The sequence below is a fragment of the Ranitomeya imitator genome, chromosome 7, assembly GCF_032444005.1.
Source record: "Ranitomeya imitator isolate aRanImi1 chromosome 7, aRanImi1.pri, whole genome shotgun sequence".
In the NCBI taxonomy this organism is placed as follows: domain Eukaryota; kingdom Metazoa; phylum Chordata; class Amphibia; order Anura; family Dendrobatidae; genus Ranitomeya; species Ranitomeya imitator.
Genome location: NC_091288.1, coordinates 210,051,680 through 210,069,659, shown reverse-complemented (window position 1 = coordinate 210,069,659; position 17,980 = coordinate 210,051,680). Strand labels below are relative to the sequence as shown.

The 17,980-nt window shown below is 42.4% G+C and overlaps 1 protein-coding gene and 1 long non-coding RNA gene across 3 annotated transcripts in view; one reads left to right on the top strand and one right to left on the bottom strand.

Annotated features, from left to right (window-relative positions):
• B9D1 (B9 domain containing 1) overlaps positions 1-17,980 on the bottom strand; it is a 154,299-nt gene that overhangs the window by 75,972 nt on the left and 60,347 nt on the right. For both annotated transcript variants that reach the window (XR_011314734.1, XR_011314733.1), the window contains exon 7: positions 8,008-8,229. The gene's annotated coding sequence lies outside the window, so the exon portion shown is untranslated. The remainder of the gene's footprint in view (positions 1-8,007; positions 8,230-17,980) is intronic.
• On the top strand, positions 7,447-14,310 carry LOC138645380 (uncharacterized). The gene is made up of 3 exons (XR_011314735.1): positions 7,447-7,586; positions 9,124-9,220; positions 14,144-14,310. It is a non-coding gene; the product is annotated as an uncharacterized lncRNA (long non-coding RNA).

Genomic DNA, 17,980 nt, shown 5'->3' with positions numbered 1-17,980 from the left:
CCCAGCCACGTAGTATATTGCCCACCCACGTAGTATATTGCCCAATCACGTAGTATATTGCCCAGCCACATAGTATATTGCCCAGCGACGTAGTATATTGCCCAGTCACGTAGTATATTGCCAAGCAACATAGTATATTGGCCAGTCACGTAGTATATTGCCCAGTCACGTAGTATATTGTCCAGCCACATAGTATATTGGCCAGTCACGTAGTATATTGCCCAGTCACGTAGTATATTGCCCAGTCACGTAGTATATTGTCCAGCCACATAGTATATTGCCCAGTCACGTAGTATATTGCCCAATCACGTAGTATATTGCCCAGCGACGTAGTATTCAGCACAGAGCCATGTAGTATATTGCCCAGTCACGTAGTATATTGCCCAGCCACGCAGTATATTGCCCAGCGACGTAGTATATTGCCCAGCGACATAGTTTATTGCCCAGTCACGTAGTATATTGCCAAGCCACGTAGTATATTGCCCAGTGACGTAGTATATTGCCCAGCCACATAGTATATTGCCCAGTCACGTAGTATATTGCCCAATCACGTAGTATATTGCCCAGCGACGTAGTATTCAGCACAGAGCCATGTAGTATATTGCCCAGTCACGTAGTATATTGCCCAGCCACGCAGTATATTGCCCAGCGACGTAGTATATTGCCCAGCGACATAGTTTATTGCCCAGTCACGTAGTATATTGCCAAGCCACGTAGTATATTGCCCAGCGACGTAGTGTATTGCTCAGTCATGTAGTATATTGCCCAGTCACGTAGTATATTGCCCAGTCACGTAGTATATTGCCCAGCCACGTAGTATATTGCCCAGCCACGTAGTATATTGCCCAGCCACGTAGTATATTGCCCAGCCACGTAGTATATTGCCCAGCCACGTAGTATATTGCCCAGTTACGTAGTATATTGCCCAGCCACATAGTATATTGCCCAGTCACGTAGTATATTGCCCAATCACGTAGTATATTGCCCAGCGACGTAGTATTCAGCACAGAGCCATGTAGTATATTGCCCAGTCACGTAGTATATTGCCCAGCCACGCAGTATATTGCCCAGCGACGTAGTATATTGCCCAGCGACATAGTTTATTGCCCAGTCACGTAGTATATTGCCAAGCCACGTAGTATATTGCCCAGCGACGTAGTGTATTGCTCAGTCATGTAGTATATTGCCCAGTCACGTAGTATATTGCCCAGTCACGTAGTATATTGCCCAGCCACGTAGTATATTGCCCAGCCACGTAGTATATTGCCCAGCCACGTAGTATATTGCCCAGCCACGTAGTATATTGCCCAGCCACGTAGTATATTGCGCAGCCACGTAGTATATTTCCCAGTGACCTAGTATATTGCACAGCGACGTAGTATACAGCATATGAATTTATTGGAGGACTTTTTTTTTGGTTTTCTTGATTTCCACCGTTCTCCGTGTTCACAATGAAGGGCACTTTTTTTGTGTAATGTCACTCTTGTGTCAAATTTAAGCCACTTCTTGATGATGTCTTCAAAGTGTGCTATGGTATTTCTAATGCCTTTCTCCTGACTGATAACTTTCAATAATGAGATCCCTTTGCTGTGTTGTCAGCTGTTTACAGACTATGGCTTTTGGCTGTAAAACAAAATGTCAAGAAAATCCTCCTAGAACAAAAACTTTATATGAACAGTAATAGCAAAAGGTTAAAGAAAGGACCACTATATATATCCACGATTTCAATTAATGAAGTTCAACAACTAGGTAAAGCCTCTGATACATGATGGACAGCTGTCAGCCAGAGGGTAGATCGTCTGACAGCTGTCTCCCCTGTCTCCTATATATGCACAGGAATGCTTGGCTCGGCCATGGCCAGGCAAGGAGTTGGGGGGTCCCTGACCTGCGGCAGAATGGGGGGGGTTCTGACCTGTAATAGTGTGCCACCCTTGTGTATATAATCGGCACTAACATTACACATCCAGATATTATACAGGATTTCCCGGCTCCGGTGATATCCGCATTAATAATAGACGCAGTGGGATCAGCAGCAATTATTCTTGGTTTTGGTTTAAATTATTGTCAGAATCTATTCTACGTGTTTCTCGTTCTTTTCTGATCCGCAGCTTTCATCTCCGGCAGAATGAGTCACAATCCGCACAGTGCAAAGAAAAATGAGTCATTGCTGCCTCCTGTGCTTACCCCTCTGCTGGGCGACAGCAGCATCCCAGCTCCCAAATTGCTTCCCCTTCAGATGCCCTCAGCTGTCAGGATTCTTCTCGTTCTGTACAGTCATGTCCTAGTGATATCTGTTCCTAGGAAAGCTGGGTGATAAGGGGTACAACCTACTACTGGTGGTTAAATAGTCACCCGACATATAGTGCATGCTTTACGCTGCGCTGAGTTAGGGCTCTTTCCCTCGTCCGTGTCTCCGGTACATGTGGTGACATTGACACACGTAGACCCATTCAAGTGAATGGGTCTGCGCACATGTCCGTGTGATCCACGGATCGTGTGTCCATTGACAAAACACACCGACATGTCGGTTTTTTACCATCAGCACGGGCCACAAAACATCCTGCACACGTGCACTCAGATGACACACATGGATGTCATCTGTGTGACACACACCGGCGCCAGGGAAGAAGTGCTACAGTAAGAGCTGTTCCCCGGCTCTGGGTGCTCAACATGGCTCTCATCATTCTCCTCTGCTCTACTGTCGATCAGCGCGAGCAGGGAAGAATGATGAGAGTTATATTCAAGTGATAACAATGACAGCAGGCGGCGGCTGATGGGATTATTACTCCCATCAGCCCGCACCTGCTGCCACTAATAACAGTGACAGAGCGGCGGCTGATGAATACTCCTATCAGCTGCTGCCTGCGCTATAAATAAATAAAAAAAACAGCATGGGTTGCCCTGCATTTCTGGGTCCTGAAACTCTAGGTTTGCCAAGATGCGACTGTCCAGGCTTGCAGCATCATTGACCAGCGGTGACATCATCCAGGTTACCGCCAGTCACTGAGGCTGCGTTCCCAGCCAGGCTGAACTGTGGTGACCTCATCACCATGGGAAAAAGCCAGTGATGAGGTCACCGCAGTTCAAGCTCAGTGAGTTCACAGCAGATCACTGTGAAAAATTCTCACTGACCCCTCTATTCTTGATAACCAGTCTTGCTTAAGCTGACAGCTGAGGGTCGCAGCCCCAAGCTGTCAGTTTTGCCGGGCTGGTTAAAGAAAATAGAGGGGAACCCACAAGATTTTTTTTTTTTGTATTATTTATTTACAGCATAAGAGCCGACTAATGAATACTCCCATCAGCCGCTCCTGCTGTCACTGTTTTTAGCAGAAGCAAGTCTAGGCTAATGGGAGTAATAGTCCCATCAGCCGCCGCCGTCTGCTGTCATTGTTATCACTTGAATATAACTCTTATCATTCTCCCCTGCCTGCAGAGCAGGGTAGAATGATGAGAGCCGTCATCAACACCCGGCGTCGGGGAACAGCGCTTACTGCAGCGCTTCTTCCCTGGCGCCCGTCCGTGGGGTACTGATGCTACAAACGGTTGCCACATGTGTGCTGCAAGAATTACACACATGGACACTGTCATGTCCGGTACCGGAAATATCAGGATGTGTGAAACCGGCCTTACACCTCGTTCATGCTCCATTCACATCCAGTGCTGCAGTAACAATTTGCTGGCTGGCAGTTAGCTCTCAGGCGATGACCCCTACTTGTCCGGTCTGTGTTGGCTGCAATGCTTACAAAAGATACTGTGCACTACTCATAATGCACTGCACCGGGAACGAGTGTATTACAGCAGTGCATGCCAGCAGAATTGTGCATGCAGCTCTGGGTGTGACTGGTGTAGAAGGCAGAATGTAACTGAATATGTACACTACACTGTTTTAGGGAGCATCTATATAAAAGCGTGACAATAATCTGCCTTACATAAATCTGCTATGTCTGGATAGAAGCAGTAAGGGTCATCATCCACTGACAGTAAGCAGAGCTTTTGAGAACGGTGAGGAAGTGAAACATAAAATATATTAGAAAGTTGCAGAACTTTTCATCCTACGATAGATATAGGCTGTCGGCTCTGCGGCTCTGAGTGATTGTCCTGTATTTTGCAGAGCGGGATGATGACGCGTGCCGCCAGTCACGGGGGGGACACATGGAGCGCGTCATCCCGTCCACTGCAGCAGAAGTCTATTGAGCTTCTAAGCTCCGGGGTGAGAGGAGCGGACGCCGCTCACGGCTTTTTTTGTCTTCTTTTTCCATAGGAATTTGCAATAATGTGATAAGCGTTTTTCACGCTGCGCTTGAGTCATTGTTGCGCTGCAGACATCAGTCACAAAACCCGTCTGCTTCCTCGGCAGGATCCTCCAGAATACAAAATACCTCTGCGACGTCTCAGGACCAAGCGCTCAATATCTCCAACCGGTACAGAGTCGCGTGGTCGTACAAAACACCTCCATTGTAACGGAGAATATCCTTTTGCAGACGACGGAGACAACTCTGAACGTGATCGACCAAATCCGCTTACCTGTATACGGGGTTACCAGACTGTTCCCAATGTCAGGTGTCAGGAAAAGGAAGGATTGGGCATGTCCTATTTAAATATGCCTGATCCTTTGCTCAAGCAGGAGATACGTTACTGCCAGAGAAGAACCACCCACATTGAAAATGCATGCATGCTCAGTCACTGCCAATCATGCATGTGACTGTCATTAGAAGTAGTTATCATATTAATGATATGGTTAATATATCAGTGCAGTGACATCATCAATATAGTGACATCTCAATGACATCATCAGTGCAGTCACATCTCACAATGTTATATAACCAGTGCAGTGACATCATCAATGTAGTGATGTCTCTATGTGACATCATCGGTGGCCAAATAAATGGCCATTATAACCTCACAGCTTTTCTGGGACGCCTTTATAATGAATCTGTTTCTAGGAAAGTTCTGTGACAGCCAATAGGCCTCCCGACACCGCGCACCCGGATCTGCCAATACACTGATCAGACGGCTGATGACCTTAACCATCGGGTGATGGATGAGCTCAGAGACACTAAAGTAGTTTTATGTGCAGGTGATGGTTGGACTTAAAGGTCATCTGGAAAAATGTAATGTTTCAAAAATAATTTGCTTTCTCCTCCCTATTTATCGTTAAGGAAAAGGTTTTTTTGGGGGGCAAAATCATTAACATTTAACTCACAAATGGAAGTCAAAGTGCAACGATTACACACAAAGGCGTTCACATGTAGGTCTGTGTAATGTACAGTCCAGAATACAGGGGTCCAACATGGAGAACTACTGGATATAAGCAAGACCCACACTAACAATCACCACTCAATATCCTGGAGAGAGCAACTCCACACTGTACCCTCAAACTAGTCAAAAAGAAAATATAACTACTATAATACTGCCCCTATGTACAAGAATATAACTACTATAATACTGCTCCTATGTTCAAGAATATAACTACTATAATACTGCTCCTATGTACAAGAATATAACTACTATAATACTGCTCCTATATACAAGAATATAACTACTATAATACTGCCCCTATGTACAAGAATATAACTACTATAATACTGCTCCTATGTTCAAGAATATAACTACTATAATACTGCCCCTATGTACAAGAATATAACTACTATAATACTGCTCCTATGTACAAGAATATAACTACTATAATACTGCCTCATGTGCAAGAATATAACTACTATAATATTGCTCCTATGTACAAGAATATAACTACTATAATACTGCTCCTATGTACAAGAATATAACTACTATAATACTGCCCCTATGTACAAGAATATAACTACTATAATACTGCCCCTATGTACAAGAATATAACTACTATAATACTGCTCCTATGTACAAGAATATAACTACTATAATACTGCTCCTATGTACAAGAATATAACTACTATAATACTGCTCCTATATACAAGAATATAACTACTATAATACTGCCCCTATGTACAAGAATATAACTACTATAATACTGCCCCTATGTACAAGAATATAACTACTATAATACTGCCCCTATGTACAAGAATATAACTACTATAATACTGCCCCTATGTACAAGAATATAACTACTATAATACTGCTCCTATGTACAAGAATATAACTACTATAATACTGCTCCTATGTACAAGAATATAACTACTATAATACTGCTCCTATATACAAGAATATAACTACTATAATACTGCCCCTATGTACAAGAATATAACTACTATAATACTGCCCCTATGTACAAGAATATAACTACTATAATACTGCCCCTATGTACAAGAATATAACTACTATAATACTGCTCCTATGTACAAGAATATAACTACTATAATACTGCCCCTATGTACAAGAATATAACTACTATAATACTGCTCCTATGTAGGAATATAACTACTATAATACTGCCCCTATGTACAAGAATATAACTACTATAATACTGCCCGTATATACAAGAATATAACTACTGTAATACTGCCCCTATGTACAAGAATATAACTACTGTAATACTGCTCCTATATACAAGAATATAACTACTATAATACTGCCCCTATGTACAAGAATATAGCTACTATAATACTGCCCCTATGTACAAGAATGTAACTACTATAATACTGCTCCTATGTACAAGACTATAACTACTATAATACTGCCCCTATGTACAAGAATATAACTACTATAATACTGCCCCTATGTACAAGAATATAACTACTATAATACTGCTCCTATGTAGGAATATAACTACTATAATACTGCCCCTATGTACAAGAATATAACTACTATAATACTGCCCGTATATACAAGAATATAACTACTGTAATACTGCCCCTATGTACAAGAATATAACTACTGTAATACTGCTCCTATATACAAGAATATAACTACTATAATACTGCCCCTATGTACAAGAATATAGCTACTATAATACTGCCCCTATGTACAAGAATGTAACTACTATAATACTGCTCCTATGTACAAGAATATAACTACTATAATACTGCCCCTATGTACAAGAATATAACTGCAATAATACTGCTCCTATGTACAAGAATGTAACTACTATAATACTGCTCCCTATGTACAAGAATATAACTACTATAATACTGCTCCTATCTACAAGAATATAACTGCTATAATACTGCCCCCTATGTACAAGATTATAACTACTATAATACTGCCCCTATGTAGAGGAATATAACTACTATAATAGCCAATATTGGTCTTTCTTTTGTAGACCGTTCCTTTACATTCACCCCCCAATAATTAATTATTATTATTATTACGGAATCTCCATATGAAGGATGGCAGTTTTCCGCTCCGTGATCCTGGGATCCATCTGCCGCCACCATCCTCTGCAGCATCTAGTGCCGTCGTCAGCTGGCATCGTATTGAGTGCGTGCACTGATGCTTTTCTTTTCGTCTGCTGGTGGCTGGGGGGCTCCGTGCCCCCATTGGCTGCCCGCGTTTCACGCTGCCCAGGATCACACAAAACCCTGACTGTAGCTCAGTTGTGCAGTGATTGGAGGGACTGCGAGCTTCATTCACAGAGACGGCAGCATCCTCACAAGGTAGGTTCTGATAGACACGTCTGGGGGGGGGAGGGTCTGGGGGGATTATTTTTTGGATTTATGGGGGGGGGGGGGGGTGCTTGGTATATCTTCGCTCATAGTAATGGATTGATTATAACTGTTCTGATGGACATTTTCAACCTATGCTGATGTAGCAGAGCTGAAGAGATCATTAAACTCTGATGAGTTCAGATGATATATTAGTTTCACATGCAGTCCTATGTAAATGCAACGAGAACACTCATCATGATTTTGCGCCAAACGTTAAACTCAGCTCTGCTACATAGGTAGGTCCCAATGACAGACGTTTGGATGAGAGTACCTCCATTACATGTATATCGGACGGGTTAGAACGGTCCAGTAGGGGGTCACCTGTAAGAATTAACAGCACCTTGATGGTTAACCTTCATGTCATACTCACCGGGGTTCTAGAAGATGACATATTGGGGGCTGTTTGCCAGCATCTGACGGTCATCGGTGGTCCGTCGTAAGTCATGGTCCATAATAGATCTTGATGGCGGATCAGGCGGGCTCGGAGCTGTCCTTCCCCCACCAGATGTTGGGCTATTGAAGTTGTATTTAGCATTCAGAATTTGCATATTCAGCTCATCAGACCGAAGAAAATGAATTCAGCAGCTCGGATCTATAAAATAACGAAGGTTGAGATGGAAAATAGCCACTTTATGAAAAATCCATAAACTTTTTTTTTTTTAAGTCTCGTCCATGTGAAAATTTTATTTTAGAATCCAGTTGTCCTGATGACGACTAGTAATATTATAATTGGTTCCTATTATATTTTTTTCTGATTTCTCTCTGTTAAAAGTCGGTAAAGATGAGAGCTTTTACCAAAACGTGACAAGCTGTGCAGTCTGTAGAGTAGTCACGGCCCCGCCCACCTGTTCTACTATTGGAGCAGAGTTGCAACAATGTTGCAGTTCTCTGAATGGCAGTTAACCCCTTAGGTGAATTCTGTTACAGTCCCATTCAAGAGCTTGTAATCCGGTGCGGATATAAGTACATGCTCACACAGAATTACTATGTTTATGAGGTCACATGGGAATTCCCGATACATATCTTCCCCCTCTAATACATTTTTATTAAAGCACACAGATCGTATAAATTCTTTCCACCCTTTCCGGAAACCTATGCATGGCATCTGTTGCACATTGTGTAGTACCGCCGTGTGACCAGCAGATGTCACTGCTGTTACGTAATTATACGGAACCATCGGCATAAGGTCAAACAATCACAACGTAGTAATTACATGACATTTGTATCCAGACTAGAAGACAGTGCGAACCACAAAATGCTGCAATAATAGTGCACAATATCTACTGAAATAATCTCCAGTGAAAGAAAGAAAACGGATGACAAAAATAATGTTGCCCTTTAAAATACTTTTTTTTTTTTTTTTTTTAAAAAGTGATGAAACTTATAAGTAATCAGAAAGGGGTCCGGATAATCACCCAAAGGTATACTACTTTATAATAATTTCCTTTACCCATCATTGCTTAATATACGGACGTCTATGTTATAGGGCTCCAGAAAGATGGCGGAGCTGGAAAATTGGATCCACTTTGACCTGCGCATCTACAATGACTCAAATCTGACTGGCACTGGAATGCCATCTGCAGGTAATTCCTTACAGCTGGACTATATAGGCTATATAACATAATTTTCTAAGTATTTGCGCCCCCAGAAGATCCTAAGTGCCTCTTCATATTGTTCAAAACCTCCTACTCAGAGTTACGGCATACATTTTTTTTTCCTGCCTACAGTCACCACTAGAGGGAGCTCAGCTATTACGGAACACAATCATTAATTTGTCTTCAGTTAGCTCCTGAGCTCCCTCTAGTGGTGGCTGCAGGTAGTGAAAATGTTATCGTATTTGGAGGTGTAGATCTGGATCTCTAAAAATATATTATCAGATGAATCAGCACAGAATTAAGGCGAGTAAAGACCCTTGATCAGGAGTGAGCCCCACAAGACAACAGCATTTTCCTTATTTCTTTATCTCTATGCCACCTACTAAGTCTTCCAAAAATGAAAAATCTGGATATAAGTCTGTAATTAGCTGCAAATGCTGCCGTACTGGAAATCATACAGATATTAACACGTGGGTTAACGAGACAGATATCTATTAGGGTTCTCTGCAGGCAAACATTTGCATTTTGCATGGAGGGCATATGTACAATGGATATAAGGCAGATAACCTAAACTGAGCTTGTCCTCCATGTGGAGAACATCATCATTATTGTCTGGGGGAAGGGAAGTGACAACCAGACTGTATATATAGGTATTAGATCTGCACTCAGGAGACTATAGTGGGCATGCTCTGTGAACTGGGCAGAGGTCATTGTGTAGGGAGATGGAAACCTAATAATAATGGTGGATCCTGTGTTATTTATATATAGGTGTTACCTGTTCTTTTAATGGGAGAGTGTTGTGGGCATGCTCTGTGATCTGTGCAGAGGTCATGGTGCAGGAAAGAGGGTGAGATATGGTCATCATGAATAGTGAAAAGTGGGCCCTGTGTTATGTGTATATAGGTGTTCCATTTGATTGTAATGGGAGAGTATTGTAGGCATGCTCCGTGACCTGTGCAGAGGTCATTAAGCGAGGAGGGGGAAGAGGTAAACTGTGACAAGAACTATTATGAATGGTGGATCCTGTGTTAGCTATAAATAGGTGATGCCTCATTGTCATAGCAGAATGTTGTGGGCATGCTCTTCAACAAGTGCAGATGTTATGCAGGCATGGGGAGAAGGTGGACTGCGGCATCACCTATGCTGAATGGTGGATACTGTGCTATTTATATATACGTATTACCTATAATTATAAAGAGGGTGTAGTGGGCATGCTTTGTTACATGGTTACATGTCATTATGCCTGAAGGAGGAAGCGACAAATGGTGACCACCTATAGTAAATGGTGGATCCTGTGCGATCTTTATATAGCTGTTACCTGTTATTATAATGGCAGAGTGTTGTGGGCATGCTCTGTGACCAGTGCAGAGGTCATTGTGCAGGGATGGAAAAGCGGTGAACCGTGACTTCAGCTATAGTGAATGGTGGGCCATGTTTTACAGTGGGGAAAAACAGTATTTAGTCAGCCACCGATTGTGCAAGTTCTCCTACTTAAAGAGATGAGTGAAGCCTGTAATTGACATCATAGGTAGACCTCAACTATGAGAGTCAAATGGAGAAAAAAAATCCAGAAAATCACCTTGTCTGATTTAGCAAGATTTATTTAGCAAATTATGCTGGAAAATAAATATTTGGTCACCTAAAATATGCAAGATTTCTGGCTCTCACAGACCTGTAACTTCTTCTTTAAGAGGCTCCTCTGTCCTCCACTCATTACCTGTAGTAATGGCACATGTATGAACTTGTTATCAGTATAAAAGACACGTGTCCACAACCTCAAACAGTCTGACTCCAAACTCCACTATGATGAAGACCAAAGAGCTGTCCAAGGACACCAGAAACAAAATTGTAGCCCTGCACCAGACTGGGAAGACTGAATCTGCAATAGGCAAGCACCTTGGTGTGATGAAATCAACTGTAGGTGCTATAAGAAAATGGAAGACATACAAGACCACTAATAATCTCCCTTGATCTGGGGCTCCACGCAAGATCTCACCCCGTGGGGTCAAAATGATCACAAGAACAGTGAGCAAAAATCCCAGAACCACGCGGGGGAACCTAGTGAATGACCTGCTTAGAGCTGGGACCACCGTAACAAAGGCTACTATCAATAACACACTACACCGCCAGGGACTCAGATCCTGCAGTGCCAAACATGTGCCCCTGCTTCAGCCAGTACATGTCCGGGTCCGTCTGAAGTTTGCTAGAGAGCGTTTGGATTATCCAGAATAGTATTGGGAGAATGTCGTATGGTCTGATGAAACCAGAGTAGAACTGTTTGGTAGAAACAAAACTCGTCGTGTTTGGTCGAGACAGAATGCTGAGTTGAAGACAAAGAACACCATACCTACTGTGAAGCATGGTTTCTCTGCGAAGGGACCAGGACGACTGATCCGTGTACATGAAAGAATGAATGGATCCATGTATAGTGAGATTTTGAGTACAAACCACCTTCCATCAGCAAGGGCATTGAAGATGAAACGTGGCTGGGTCTTTCAGCATGATAATGATCCCAAGCACACCGCCAGGGCAATGAAGGAGCAGCTTCGTAAGAAGCATATGATGGTCCTGGAGTGGCCTAGCCAGTCTCCAGATCACAACCCCATAGAAAACCTTTGGAGGCAGTTGAAAGTCCGTGATGCCCAGCGACAGGCCCAAAACATCACTGCTCTAGAGGAGATCTGCATGGAGGAAAGGGCCAACATACCAACAACAGTGTGTGCCAACCTTGTGAAGACTTACAGAAAATGTTTGACCTCTGTCATTGCCAACAAAGGATTTATAACAAAATATTGAGATGAACTTTTGTTAATGACCAAATACTTACTTATTTTCCACCATAATTTGCAAAATAAATCTTAACAAATCAGACAAGGTGATTTTCAGGATTTGTTTTCTCATTTTGACTCTCATAGTTGTGGTCTGCCTATGATGTCAATTACAGGCCGCTCTCATCTATTTAAGTGGGAGAATTTGCACAATTGGTGGCTGACTAAATACTTTTTTTCCCACTGTATCTATATATACAGATTACCTGTAATTGTACGGACAGAGTGTTGTGGGCATGCTCTACTACCTGTGCAGGGACACGGGAGGTGAGCTGTGACTTCAGCTATAGTGAATGGTGGCCCCTGTGTTATCTATATATATGTATTACCTGTAATTGGAATGGCAGAGTGTTGTGGGCATGCTCTACTACCTGTGCAGGGACGCGGGAGGGGAGCTGTGACTTAAGCTATAGTGAATGTGGCCCCTGTGTTATCTATATATATGTATTAACTGTAATTGTACTGGCAGAGTGTTGTGGGCATGCTCTACTACCTGTGCAGGGATGCGGGAGGGGAGCTGTGACTTCAGCTACAATGAATGGTGTCCCGTGTTATCCATACATACGTATTACCTGTAATTGTACTGGCAGAGTGTTGTGGGCATGCTCTACTACCTGTGCAGGGACGCGGGAGGTGAGCTGTGACTTCAGCTATAGTGAATGTGGCCCCTGTGTTATCTATATATATGTATTACCTGTAATTGTGCCGGCAGAGTGTTGTGGGCATGCTCTACTACCTGTGCAGGGATGCGGGAGGTGAGCTGTGACTTCAGCTATAGTGAATGGTGGCCCCTGTGTTATCTATATATATGTATTACCTGTAATTGGAATGGCCGTGTTGTGGGCATGCTCTGCTACCTGTGCAGATGTCATTATGCAGGGAGGCAGGAGGCGAGCTGTGACTTCAGCTATAATGAATGGTGGCCCCTGTGTTATCTATATATATGTATTTCCCGTAATTGGAATGGCAGAGTGTTGTGGGCATGCTCTACTACCTGTGCAGGGATGCGGGAGGCGAGCTGTGACTTCAGCTACAATGAATGGTGTCCCGTGTTATCCATACATACGTATTACCTGTAATTGTACTGGCAGAGTGTTGTGGGCATGCTCTACCTGTGCAGGGACGCGGGAGGTGAGCTGTGACTTCAGCTATAGTGAATGTGGCCCCTGTGTTATCTATATATATGTATTACCTGTAATTGTGCCGGCAGAGTGTTGTGGGCATGCTCTACTACCTGTGCAGATGTCATTGTGCAGGGAGGCAGGAGGTGAGCTGTGACTTCAGCTATAGTGAATGGTGGGAGGCTGCGACCTGTAAACTCATATTAGTGAGGAGCGGTAATATGAGCAGTGCCAGGATAAGAAATATAGTCACTCAGTAGCACAGTATTTTAGGACAGGAATGTGCTGATTTTGTGCAGCACAGTGAACTTTTATTAGAGAGGACAGACTGTACTTGATAAATGGCAGTGTCTTCAGAAGTAAAGTTGCTCAACTGCATTACGTATGTTAGAAGAGGAGTGAGTTGCTCTTGCAGAAGGAAGTGACCTGTGAGAACAGGGTTCGCCTGTGACAAAGTTTACTGAGAATTAGAGTAGCAGCGCAGAGTATTTCAGAAAGGAATGCTGATTTTATAAGGGGTTGCAGCTCACAAGCAGCACAGACTTAGAGGCAGAGTGTGTTGATTTTGTGTGAGGGCAGTAACCTCTGAGTACAGTTTTGTCTTTAACAAGGGCAAGGTCATACAATTAGAGTCCCTCGGCAGAACAGATCATCAAAGCAGAAGAGTGTGTTGATTTTGTTGCAGCAGTGACCAGGAAGGACTAAAAAATGGGTAAAGTGAAGTCATAACAATGTCAATCAGCAGCACAGAGAATTTGTGTGCTGATGGTGCCATGAGGAATAGGGCCAAACAGCAGTACAAAGTATTTCAGGAGGGGGAGTGTGCTGGTTGTGTGGTGGGGCAGTAAGTTTTGAAGTGGGTTTGCTTGTGACCCGTTTCCTCTTCTGTTGTGATACGAGACGTGTTTCATCCTGTATAGAAAATGAGATTTAAAGCTTGAATCTTGTTTTTGTTTTGTAAGTGTGGACAACCTTGTGGCCTAATCGAGCGGAATGCCTCGTATGTCTCTATGCAGGATGAGTCACCGGCTCCTTAATCCGTCCGTCTGATCCCTCAGCGCTGACAGCTCGAGATACGTCTCTCATAGACACAATACAGGCCGCACTCCACCGAGTCTCATCGCTCCTTTATTACCTCGAATAAATGAAGTGGATAATGTTTTTTTTTTTCCCTTTAAAATTAAAATGTCTTCCGGATTAGTCGTCGTGTCCCTTCCTTTCAATGATCTTTCGATCCGTAGAATGTGTGCAGTGGGGGAGGGGTGACAAAACTGATTGATTTAATTGGGATATAAAGCATCTCCGTTTAACCCCAGGTTAACTAGTCAAGAAATTGTGCTGAGATATTCGCAAAAAGTTCCAGGAGTCCGGGAGAACGCCCTTTTAACTGGGTTCACAGGTATGTGAATACCACCATACTGGGCTCAAATAATACCAACATACAGTGACCAAATAACACTGTAAAATAGTCATATAACCGCTATAATGCTGGTCCATTGCCATCATGTGTGTACTCCCATGGGCCTCTTAGGAAACCATATTTTGTTTTTAATATATACAGTGGGGCAAAAAAGTATTTAGTCAGTCAGCAATAGTGCAAGTTCCACCACTTAAAAAGATGAGAGGCGTCTGTAATTTACATCATAGGTAGACCTCAACTATGGGAGACAAACTGAGAAAAAAAAATCCAGAAAATCACATTGTCTGTTTTTTTTAACATTTTATTTGCATATTATGGTGGAAAATAAGTATTTGGTCAGAAACAAACAATCAAGATTTCTGGCTCTCACAGACCTGTAACTTCTTCTTTAAGAGTCTCCTCTTTCCTCCACTCATTACCTGTAGTAATGGCACCTGTTTAAACTTGTTATCAGTATAAAAAGACACCTGTGCACACCCTCAAACAGTCTGACTCCAAACTCCACTATGGTGAAGACCAAAGAGCTGTCAAAGGACACCAGAAACAAAATTGTAGCCCTGCACCAGGCTGGGAAGACTGAATCTGCAATAGCCAACCAGCTTGGAGTGAAGAAATCAACAGTGGGAGCAATAATTAGAAAATGGAAGACATACAAGACCACTGATAATCTCCCTCGATCTGGGGCTCCACGCAAAATCCCACCCCGTGGGGTCAGAATGATCACAAGAACGGTGAGCAAAAATCCCAGAACCACGCGGGGGGACCTAGTGAATGAACTGCAGAGAGCTGGGACCAATGTAACAAGGCCTACCATAAGTAACACACTACGCCACCATGGACTCAGATCCTGCAGTGCCAGACGTGTCCCACTGCTTAAGCCAGTACATGTCCGGGCCCGTCTGAAGTTTGCTAGAGAGCATTTGGATGATCCAGAGGAGTTTTGGGAGAATGTCCTATGGTCTGATGAAACCAAACTGGAACTGTTTGGTAGAAACACAACTTGTCGTGTTTGGAGGAAAAAGAATACTGAGTTGCATCCATCAAACACCATACCTACTATAAAGCATGGTGGTGGAAACATCATGCTTTGGGGCTGTTTCTCTGCAAAGGGGCCAGGACGACTGATCCGGGTACATGAAAGAATGAATGGGGCCATGTATCGTGAGATTTTGAGTGCAAACCTCCTTCCATCAGCAATGGCATTGAAGATGAAACGTGGCTGGGTCTTTCAACATGACAATGATCCAAAGCACACCGCCATGGCAACGAAGGAGTGGCTTCGTAAGAAGCATTTCAAGGTCCTGGAGTGGCCTAGCCAGTCTCCAGATCTCAACCCTATAGAAAACCTTTGGAGGGAGTTGAAAGTCCGTGTTGCCAAGCGAAAAGCCAAAAACATCACTGCTCTAGAGGAGATCTGCATGGAGGAATGCGCCAACATACCAACAACAGTGTGTGGCAACCTTGTGAAGACTTACAGAAAACGTTTGACCTCTGTCATTGCCAACAAAGGATATATTACAAAGTATTGAGATGAAATTTTGTTTCTGACCAAATACTTATTTTCCACCATAATATGCAAATAAAATGTTAAAAAAACAGACAATGTGATTTTCTGGATTTTTTTTTCTCAGTTTGTCTCCCATAGTTGAGGTCTACCTATGATGTAAATTACAGACGCCTCTCATCTTTTTAAGTGGTGGAACTTGCACTATTGCTGACTGACTAAATACTTTTTTGCCCCACTGTGTGTATGTGTGTATATATATATATATATATTGCAGTATATATATATATATATATATATATATATTGCAGTATATATATATATATTGCAGTATATATATATATATATATATATATATATATATATATATATATATATATATATTGCAGTATATATGACGATTGTAGGTTCAAGCCAAGTAAAACATAAAAAAATAAAAAAAATAAAAACTTTTTTTAAATATAAAAACATTTTTAATAAATATAAAAACATTATTTCCCAGTTCAAAAATAAATAACGGAAAAAAATTAAATATGCTTGGTATCAGCACTTCTGTAAAAGTACAGTCTACGAAGATATAAAATTAACCTACGTGACAGAAAGAAAATGGGATGTCATAATTGCCATTTTTAATGCTACACCTCCCTAAAAAAAAATGATATAAAGGCGAACAAACTGTTGTATGTACCCCAAAATGCTATAAAAAAAATAATAAAATAAAATAAAAAAATAATCCCTCAGACGTGTATTGTGACAGGAAAATAATGGGTATTGGATGAAAGAGAGAAAAAAAAAAAGTAAAATGTCCTCAAAAAATTAAACGGATTAAAAGTTGAGTTTTCCCTAAATATTTATGTCACCGTTACGATAAAAAAAACCTCATAAAGCAGATAACACTGCCCACCCTGAGCCCCTGAATGAATAAAGCTACATCTACAGTGAAGACTGACAGAATGAAATCTATGGGAAACTCGGTGACGACCCTGATGAGCGATGTAATGGCTGCCATTTTTTTTGTCACCCAGTGTCTGTTTCTTAAGAAAGAATAGTCAAAAAGATCTACTAGCGTACATTACATAAATTTTTTAGTTTAAGAAGGTTGTTCCTATCTTATTTCTAAGCTGAGCTATGATGGGTTGAAGTTACAGGCCCGAAGCCTGAGGCTGCACTACCGAGACAGGTTTGTTTTGTACAATGTTGTCATGGAGACTTGGATCAAACACTGTCCACATCAATGTCCGCACATATACAGACATAATGGGCGCTAATTGGGAGAAGGTGGATATAGATATTGATGAGGATGATGACCAGATCCATATACAGTCTCCATGACAACAGTCAGTCAGAGACACGCTCCTATTTCCCCCCATTAGGCTGCGGCCTAGTCTCAGTTTGGCGATGGGTCCCCCTGATTTCGGTGTACACCGCTAATCCGGAGATTTAGGATTTTGCGCCTTTACAGGCCCTGTATGGAGTGACTGACACGTGAGAAGATGGCGGACATCTTTATTACTGCTTTTCCCACAGGCTTGTAAAGCAAATGGCCAACATCAAAACATAGATTGGGTGAGGGTCGCTATGTCCTACTGTAACCCCGCCAGTAGTGGAAGATCAGACACCGCCATGACCGATCCCTCAGATGGAGACGAGATGGGGAATCTGGGCTACAGCTTGTAATTAGGAGGAATTAATAATAATAATGACACATGATTTACTGCGCGACATTGTAAGATCTCAGCATCTCTGTGCAGCCAAAATGCCGGACACCTGGACATCCGCAGCGCCCCTGCCCCTCAGAGACAGCCACTATGGAAGAAAGGCATGGTTCCCTGAATGGTTGTCATGGGTGTGACGACCAATTATAGAAGTACATAT